Source organism: Hakea prostrata, chromosome 8 (genome assembly GCF_041222555.1).
Source record: "Hakea prostrata isolate BN-2017 chromosome 8, UWA_Hpros_2, whole genome shotgun sequence".
In the NCBI taxonomy this organism is placed as follows: Eukaryota; Viridiplantae; Streptophyta; class Magnoliopsida; order Proteales; family Proteaceae; genus Hakea; species Hakea prostrata.
The window spans coordinates 55,188,780-55,198,890 of record NC_142607.1 but is presented as its reverse complement, the minus strand read 5'-3'; positions in this window follow the sequence as shown (position 1 = coordinate 55,198,890).

The window sequence follows — 10,111 nt, the reverse complement described above, 5'->3', positions numbered from 1 at the left end:
TAGACTACATCAGTAGTATTCTAACAATTAGGGGACCTCAAAACACTAATCAAATCAAGGTATCAAGATCCAAATTAGGAAACAAAAAGTTACCATAATTAAATCAACCATGGATCTTGATGAATTTGAAATAGAAAACAAAGACAAGAACAATAGGAGGATGGATCATTGCTTTCGGTAATGAAAACATGAAAACATAGATAGATCTTCATGGAATAAGGCTTAGAAGCATAAATCTAAATAAGGAAATAAAACCTACCATATATGTAACTATCATGCATCATGAAGAACACATAGTATGGTAGAAGAGAACATCTAGAAATCTATAGATTATGGATCATGGAAAGAAAACACAGTAATTAACTACTAACATGATCAATCAAAGATGATCCAAAGAGATCAGAATTCAGATTAGAAGTTTAACAGAGATTAAATCATGGTTTGATCATGATTCCTTCAAAAGCTTGCAATGATCATGGTTAAGATCATTGTTCTAGCCTCAAATCCTTAGGATGATCATGAGAACATGTTCAGAGATGTTTGCAACAGAGAATGCAGCATCTCTTCTACTGTCTCAACTCAAAAAGGAAAGAAAAACAAAGATGGAGGAGAAGAAGAGAGAGTAGACATACCTTTTGATGCAAAAAGAAGAGTTCCGACGAAGATCCGTCAAGAAAACACCAAGGATGCAAGAGAGATGACTTGCAGAGGTCTTTGGTTCGTTCCAGAGGGTTTGGAGGCAGCAAATACGAAGTGGACTCGAGATTGGACTTAAATAGAGCAAGAACAACCTAATTGCCAAAGACAAGCACTCATTGGTCGAGTGGATTGGTCGACTGGCCCGATCGACCAATCGATCGACCAATGCCGACAAAGAAGGCCAAAACAGGAATTGAAGGTCCGAGATCAAATCCAATCCTAAAGGGGTTTTGCACACAAGTCAAGTGACTTACCTAATAGGTAGAAATGCCTTCAAACCAAGATAGAGAGCACTCCAAGTCCATCAACTAATTAGATCTTCATCAGGATTCAGTTTCCATAAATAGAACCTCATCATCAACTTTCATGGATTCAAAGCCAGACACCAAGTCCTCTACTGGGATGGCCCAAAGCTGACTTCTTACTTTACTTCGGGTCATCGGACCTACAAATAACAAGGTTTTCGGATCAAGGTTAGGGCTGGGTTTTACACCTGATCTTCGGGCTGTGGATCACACTCTCGGGTATGCCAGATAGGGTACCGGCTGGGAGGGCGTGACAGGTAACCAATCCGTGAGAGGACGTGAGAGCTTCCCGTTTACTATTTGTGGATGACCAGTAGGGTTGATGAGTCCGTAATCTGGGATTACACTGACTCTAGTGTGAAGGATACCGGAAAGGATCGCCAGGGGCTAGGAATGGACGTATCTGGATTAGACTTTACCAACTAAGTAGATGACTTGCATTGGGCTAGGCCTTACTGTGACATGTGCCAGTACTTATACATAACGGTGACGTGAGAGAGCGGTGACCAATTTCCCTACCATGGTTTTTTAGATGACTTTACCTAACTTCCCTGGCAGACCCAAGATATCTTGTATGATTGAGGGGGAGTGACTGACAACCCAAAGAAGGATGGTGCTATGACTTAAAGCATGTCTACCATAGAGACTAGCATTTATAGAGTTAGAATCATATTTGCATTATATGTTTCATATCATATTGCATTATGTTATGTTTTGTATATGTATGATTTTAATTGTGGAATAACTACCTTGCAGAGTTCTTCGAACTCATTCCTTTTGTACAAATGTTTTTAGATTATCCTACAGGTACCGAAGATTATGATGGCACCCCCTTCGAGACGGACTTTGATCCCGCATACTACCCTCCGGGTGGTATCTTCGGTGAAGATCAGAGTGTTGGTGCCGAGGAGGATTACTATTCGCACCAGGGTTAGCCCCATGATAGTGCCGGAGCGGCAGAGCTGGGCATTCTTCATCCACACCATTGAGGAGACCATCATTAGGACAGAAGAAACCCTAGCCTAGTGCCTCATTTCCCTGGTCTATTTATGGAACCATTGGATATGTAATTAACTTGTTTTGGATTATCTTTTATACTTGGGGTTGTAATTAACTTAATCATACTTCATTTCCGCTGCTTTGAGAGGGTGATTATCATACATTCTCTCACCTTTATGATCACATTTATACCTTGATATTATCTGCTTTTCCGCACTCTGATATATTGAATCTTATCTTATTCATGATATTTAGTATTAGTTGCTTTTACCTTGATTATTATTGTTCATGATTATGTTATCGTGTATGTGGGAGGCATGGTCCCTCGATTCTTGATCCTTGGACTGTGGATCACATTCCCGGGTATGCCAGATGGAGTACCGGCTGGGTGGATGTGACAGATTGGTATCAGAGCGCAAGATCAAATGGAACCCCGACCACAGAAACGATGACAGAACATTCCGAGTCACAGATCTAAAAGTGACTCAAGCGCTCTTAGAAGTGAATAATAGATAACCTTGATTAGAAACCAAAATAATGAAGCACAAGTTTTACACAAATACATCCAAGTTAGCATAAAAGAAAATTCCAAGTACTATCTATATAGGTGATCGACTCCGACGAACTGTCTGATCCCTCCTAGATCTAAACTCCTCCTCCAGTCGTGCAAACCTCTCACCTAGAGTGCACATGTGTAATTTCATCCTCTCCTGTCGAGCCTTGATCCTCTCAAGTATAGAATAAATCAATGACTGATGAGAAGCCACATCTGGAGCCTCAGAAGTCGTGTGAGATGGACCTCCGACCTCAGTGAATCGTGGAGTGGGAACCTCCTCATGTCTCGGAGCCTCATCATGACCCTGATCCTCATCTCCCTGATCATCATCCTCCCCAGGCTCATCGTCGTCCTCATCACCACTATCATCACCATCATCGTCCTCAGTACCCTCATCCTCTGAGTCATCATCCCCTGATGCATCATCGATGTCATCCTCATCCTCTGATCTGACGGCATCGTGAAGCCCCATCTTCCTGATCAACCATGAACCGATATCCTCACCAATGTCTTGACCCTGAATCATTGGTGTATCCACCAAGTTCACATCAAAGTACTCAAAAATACGAGTCAAAATTCAAGCGAAAGCCAAGTTCCTATCCCCAGGAAACTCAATCCGATCAATCATGACGTTCTGCATGATGTATGCTAACTCAATCTGCACTCCAGTGTACATGCTATAGATAACCAATGCCTCCATCACTGACACCTCGCTATGGTGCCCTGCCTTCGGAATGATATTTTGCCCGACGATGCGAGCGATAACCTGAGCTGAAGGACGCATCGCGGTACCACACCGGGGCATATAGCAGTCAATGTCATCCCATAGAGTCATGCACACCTCGTATGCCTCATATGGAAGAAGAGCCTCAGTGATGTCCGTACCAGCGGGAATCCAACAACGGGAATCTCGTAATTGGGACATCTAAGATGCGAGCCAATGTCCTAGTAGTGAAACTGATCTCCCTACCTCCGACCATAGAATCCATGACAATCCTGGAACCATCCCGTGGATCATCCTCGATACGGTAAGTCAAATTACTATAGAAGTACCTGACTAGATCTGGGTAAACCGGATATGCTGTGGTGTACAAGTGAAGCCAATCCATAGCCTCCAACCTCTCTCGAATTCGAAACGCCTCTAAATCATCCACAACAACCAACCGTCCATGCTCGATCGGTATGTCGTGAAAGTAGTACTCGTGTAGAAACTCAGCCATAGGAGTAGTGAAATGCTCCTCGTCCGTAACCTCTAATCGTGGAACATATCCTCGACCTCTATCCACCCGTCTCCCTCCTCTAGGCATAGTGAAGTTGTTGAAAAAAAGAAAGAAAACTCATTTGGATTAGTCCCAGTGTGCATTTGTTAGATGAAGGGCATTTTCGTAAATTTTTGAAAAATTTCGATCTTGATAAAATTTTGATTTGATTATTCTAACAATGGCATAAGACCTGTACAAACATGTTGGAATACTTCGTTTAGTGGAAATTCATCTTTTTGACATCTTCAAAATGAAAATTCAGCAAGTAGGAGAGAGAAAATCCCTCTTTTGGCTTGCGTTTGTGATTTTTGAAAAATTGGAGTTTGACCGAATGGAGAGTGGGAACACCTCCCCTATAGTGAATCAATATTGTAGAAATTTATTTTATGTTAAAATTCATTTTGGTTTGAAAATGAGGCAAGTTTTTGTAAAGTTGGTTTTTTGTGAAATGAATAGTGATTTGGTAACCAAAATGAGTGTAATCTTGTGTTTGAAGCTTAGTCTTTCTTGAAAAATTATGGAAAGATGTTTCTAATCACCTACATGCATGATTCTAACCATTAGCAACAAGCATTGTTCAGTTTTAATGAAGAACACATCAGTCGTAAATGAAGTTTTCAAGAAAAGAGAAAAAAAAAAAGAGAACCTACTTGTGTTGATGATCAAGAGAGACTTGCAAGTGTGGTTGAAGGCTTGAATCAAGTCCTAGAACCTTTAAGAACCCTAGAAAATCGTTTTCCCCAGAGCCAAACTCAAAATGGTTGAGTGAGAAATGAAAATGAAATGAAAAGTGGGCCCTTTAAATTTGATTTTCGCGCAGAAATTTTTTTGGTCGATCCTCTTTGGTCGATGCCATCGACCAAGAAGCATCGACCAAAGTTGGTCATTTTGCTGCCTTGGGCTGTTTTTGGGTTTTTGATTTTTAAATTTATTCCTTCGAATTTTGACCCTTGTTGATTTATTTGATGGCTATATTGATAATTCTAACCATGATTTGAATATCCTATTCGTTGATCAAGTTGTTTTTGTCAGATTTGAAATTTTGGCATCCTTATCTTTGATCCTTGCAGAATGGTCTTGCTTAGAAACCATTTCGTCAAATATGGCAGCAACGGAAACGAGGAAACCCCTGCTGGGGGCTTTGATCAACAGACACAGGATGATAGCCACACCACGAATGGCATCCCTGGTGCCCCCGATATCGGAAGCTTTAGAGATATCGCTAGCGTCATGACCAACATGATGCAACAGCAGGCTGCCCAATTTAACCAGATGATGGCTGGTTTTGCTACCCTACGAGAACCGTGCCGGAGTTGGAACTTCAATGCCGCAGCCCCTCTTGTGGAAAGATTCATTGGGACACCCCACACCCGTTTGATGGAGAGTTTCTTAAAGTTACAAGTACCTTCTTTTACTGGAGTAACAAAAGACACCCTCTTTCTAAACAAGTGGCTTCGAGAGCTGGAGAAGGCCTTCAGACATTTGCAATGTTCTAATGCTCAGAAAGTGTTGTTTGCCAAGCAGAAGCTTCAGCAAGAAGCTGATGCATGGTGGGCTTCCACTAGGCCTATCCTTGAGACCTTGAATGCCGGTGTTGTCACCTGGGAGAAGTTTAAAGAAGCATTTTGCAAGAACTACTTTCTGAAAGCGGTAAAAGATGCCAAGGAGGCCGAGTTCATGGCCTTAGTACAGGGTACCTTGATTTGAAGAACTCTTCTTCTTCGCCCCCGAATCCATTAAGTCTGATGAAGCCAAGGCAAAAAAGTTTTTCAAGGGTTTGCGGCCTTCTATCAAGGCATACCTCACTGTCTTGCCTCTTGAAGGATTTGCTCAAGTGGTCCAAAACTCGAAGAAGCTTGAAGAAAATGAGAAGGAAAATGCTCGAGTTCAGAGACCCTGGCAATCTAGGCCCCCTGGCTTTGTAGACCGCATTGATCGGCATTTTGCTAGACCTGCTCCTTACCCTTGCTCCGCCTTTCAGCCGAGGAATTTGGCGAGAATCCTAATTCTCTTCCTGTGAGCCATCATGGTCAATCCAGTGGAGTAAGACCTCCGGGAGCTACATATCCTCCTAGACCTGGGATGGTGAATCCTAGGCCAGCATATCAGAGGCCTCCCCCTACTGTAGCTCCTGTTGGACGAAAAGATTCCACTTGCTTCCTCTACAAGCAAGCAGGCCATTATGCTCGTTTCTGCCCAAAGAAATGAATCCAACCTCATGCTCCTGTCGTGAAGAGTATTCCTGCTCCTACCTCTGCCCCTCCCTCTGGCAGAGTATTTAGCATATCTGGTGCCGAGTAGGATCCTTGCCACGATGTTGTCATATGTACTCTGTTAGTTGCTTCTTTTCCCGCATTTGTATTATTTGATACGGGTGCATCCCACTCATTCATATCATCCACTTTTGCTTTGAAGACTAACTTGACACCTCGATGTTTATCTAGCTATTTGTCTATTAGTACCCCTGTTGGGTTTGCTGTTAAACTAGATAAAGTGTTAGAAGATTGTTCTGTTTTAATTTGTGGAAGGAATCTAAAGGCAAATCTTGTATTGTTTGACATGAGAGATTTTGATGTAATCTTGGGAATCGACTGGTTGACCTTCTACAATGCCATGATCTTATGCTCCTCTAAGAAGATCCAGTTTCGTGTAGAAGAGAATTCAGTTTTTGAGTTTCAAGGAGAGAAAGGAAGATTTAACAAGAAGACCTTGACGGCCTTAATGCAAGTCCATGCCTTAGTGGAAAATGCTTCACCTGGAAGCAAGATCAAAGAAAGGAAGAGATTTGAGGAAGTCAGAGTTGCTAGTGAGTTTGCTGATGTTTTTCTGGATGACTTGTCAAGATTGCCTCCTGATAGGGAAGTTGAGTTCTCCATAGACTTAATTCCTGGAGCGGCTCCTGTATCTAAGGCCCCTTACAGAATGGCACCTACTGAACTCGAAGAGTTGCAAACACAGTTGAATGAACTCTTAGAGAGAGGTTTCGTGCAGCCAAGTGTGTCGCCTTGGGGAGCTCCGGTCTTGTTTGTAAAGAAGAAGGATGGTAGTATGTGTTTGTGCATTGACTACCGGGAATTGAACAAGCTGACAATCAAGAATAGATACCCGCTGCCTCGAATTGATGATCTTTTTCATCAGTTGAAAGGTGCGGTTGTCTTCTCAAAGATTGATTTGAGATCGGGATATCATCAATTGAAAGTGAAGTCAAGTGACATCTTTAAGACAGCGTTTAGAACAAGGTATGGACATTATGAATTTAGAGTGATGCCCTTCGGCTTAACTAATGCCCCTGTCGTGTTCATGGACCTCATGAACCAAGTATTTCATATGTGCTCGACAAATTTGTTATCGTTTTCATTGATGACATCTTGATTTACTCAAAGAATGAAGAAGAGAATGTGGAGCACCTAAACTTCACATTGCAAGGGTTGAGAGAAAAGAAACTCTATGCTAAGTTTAGCAAGTGTGACTTTTGGCTCTCAATTGTAGTATTTCTTGGCCATGTTGTTTCAGCCGAGGGTATTCATGTTGACCTAGAGAAAGTGCAAACTGTTACCGATTCGGAAAGACTGAAAACCGTGACTGAGATAAGAAGTTTCCTTGGATTGGCAGGATACTACCGGAGATTTATTGAAAACTTTTCTAGGTTGGCTGCCCCTATGACTAAGCTAACTAGAAAAGAAGAGAAGTTTGTTTGGACCGATTCTTGCGAGAAGAATTTCGAAGAGCTAAAAGTTAGATTGACAAGCACTCTAGTTTTGACTATACCTGATAGTTCCTGTGGATTGACAGTCTACACTGATGCTTCCAAAATCGGTTTGGGTTGCGTGTTGATGCAACACGATAAGGTAGTGGCTTATGCCTCTCGGCAACTAAAGGATTATGAGCGGAACTACCCCACTCATGACTTAGAGCTTGCAGCTGTTGTTTTTGCTTTGAAAATTTGGAGACATTATCTATACGGTGAGAAGATCGCCATCTTTATGGATCATAAGAGTTTGAAATACTTATTCACCCAGAAGGAGCTAAATATGAGACAAAGAAGATGGTTGGAATTGGTCTCTAACTATGATTGTGACATCCAGTATCACTCGGGTAAAGCAAACGTAGTTGCGGATGCTCTAAGTAGGAAAAGTCAAAGAAGAGAATTGGATTTAAATGCTTTGAGTCGGCCTTTTTTGTCCTCGATAGAAAGATTTGGTTTGGAAGTGGTCCCTAAGGGTTCGGATTGTATTCTTTATGCCATGACTGCAAGATCCTCCCTTAGAGATAAAATTGTTGCTTTGCAAAGTTCCGATCTTGAGTTGAAAGAGAAGATTGAGAAAATTGCCTTGAATTTAGAAATGGACCCTGCTTTTAGTACATCTATGGATGGTACCTTATTGTTTAGAGGTAGACTCTGTGTGCCCGCTGTTAATGAAATCAAGAAGGAAATTTGAAAGAAGCACACCAATCCATCTTTACAGTACACCCTGGAAGTACCAAAATGTACAAGGACTTAAGGGAATATTTTTGGTGGAACGGTTGGAAAGCGGACGTTGAAGACTTTGTTGCCAGGTGTGAGACTTGCCAACGTGTGAAAGCCGTTCGTCAACCCCCATCTGGATTACTTCAGCCCCTTCCTATTCCTAGTTGGAAGTGGGAAGATATCTCAATGGACTTCATGACTAGCTTGCCTTGGACGAGTAAGGGAAATGACACTGTGTGGGTGATTGTTGATAGGTTGACCAAATCAGCCCATTTTATTCCTATGAAGATCACTTACACATTGGATAAGCTAGCTAGACTTTATGTGGACAATGTGGTTCGTCTACATGGAGTGCCAGTGAGTATTGTTTCTGACCGTGATCCTAGGTTCACCTCAAGGTTTTGGAATGGTTTGCAGAAAGCCTTGGGAACCCAATTAAATCTAAGTACAGCTCATCATCCACAGTCTGATGGACAATCTGAGTGGATAATTCATATACTGGAAGACATGCTTAGATCTTGTGTGGTAGACATGGGTGGAAATTGGGATGAACATTTAGCCTTAGTTGAATTTGCCTATAACAACAGTTATCAAGCAACAATAGGCATGGCTCCGTTTAAGGCTTTGTATGGTAACACTTGTAGGATGCCTTTGTATTTGACTGAGACTGGTGAAAGGAAAGTCTTGGGTCCAGAGATGATTGAAGCTACAAGTGATATGGTTGACATGATTAGAGAAAGGATCAAGTTTTCTCAATCTAGACAGAAAGCTTATGCCGACAAGAGAAGAACCGACTTAGAATTTCCAATCGGAGAGAAAGTTTTCCACAAAATATCACCTATGAAAGGGGTGACGAGATTCAATGTGAAAGGAAAGCTTTGCCCCGCTTCATTGGACCTTTTGAGATTTTGGAGAAGGTTGGACCTGTAGCATACCGCTTGGCCTTGCCTCCATCTCTTGCTGGAGTTCACAATGTGTTTCATGTTTCAATGCTTAGAAAGTACATAGAGAACCTGGAGCACATACTACAGTAAGCACCCGAAGGACTTAGTGCCGATCTTTCTGACGATGAAAGACCAGCCGTGATCCTAGATAGAAAGGACAAGTAGTTGCGGAATCGCACCATCCCTTTGGTGAAGATTCGATGGAAGAACCATGCCCCCGAAGAAGCTTCATGGGAGAAAGAAGAAGACATGAAGGAGAAGTTTCCTCATCTTTTTGGAAGCATAGGTACGCTTTCAATTTCGAGGATGAAATTTCTTTTAAGGGGGAGAAAATGTAATATGCAGCCCTATTCTAACCCTGACCCTAACCCGGATCCACTTTTGTATTTAGGCCCGAAGACCTGAAGCGGTAGTAGAAGAGACTTGTGGACCCTTCTGATTGATAACTATGATTCGGAGACCGAGCCCATGGACATTGACGATGATACCCCTTGCTTAAATGCATTGTCAATGTTTAAGGAAAGACTGCGCATCGGAGAAGATTGATTTAATTAAAGTACTTAATGACCTCCCATGCACAATCCGAAGGTATTCCCCGTAACTAGACTTCTTGATTGAATTGTAGAAGAAAACCTCACTCAATTTGTCCTTGTATAGCCTTCCAAAACCCCACTTGAAGTTGTTGAACTAAACATGTTTTTCTGCTAAGAAATATTTTGGTCGATCCTCTTTGGTCGATGCCATCGACCAAAGACCATCGACCAAAGTTTCCCAGTCAGCCAAGTTAATGATTCCATGGAATATTCTCTTTTCTAATTATTATAACCTCGAGCCTTGAGCCCTATTGCAATCATTTTCACTCCTGAAAACATGGGGGG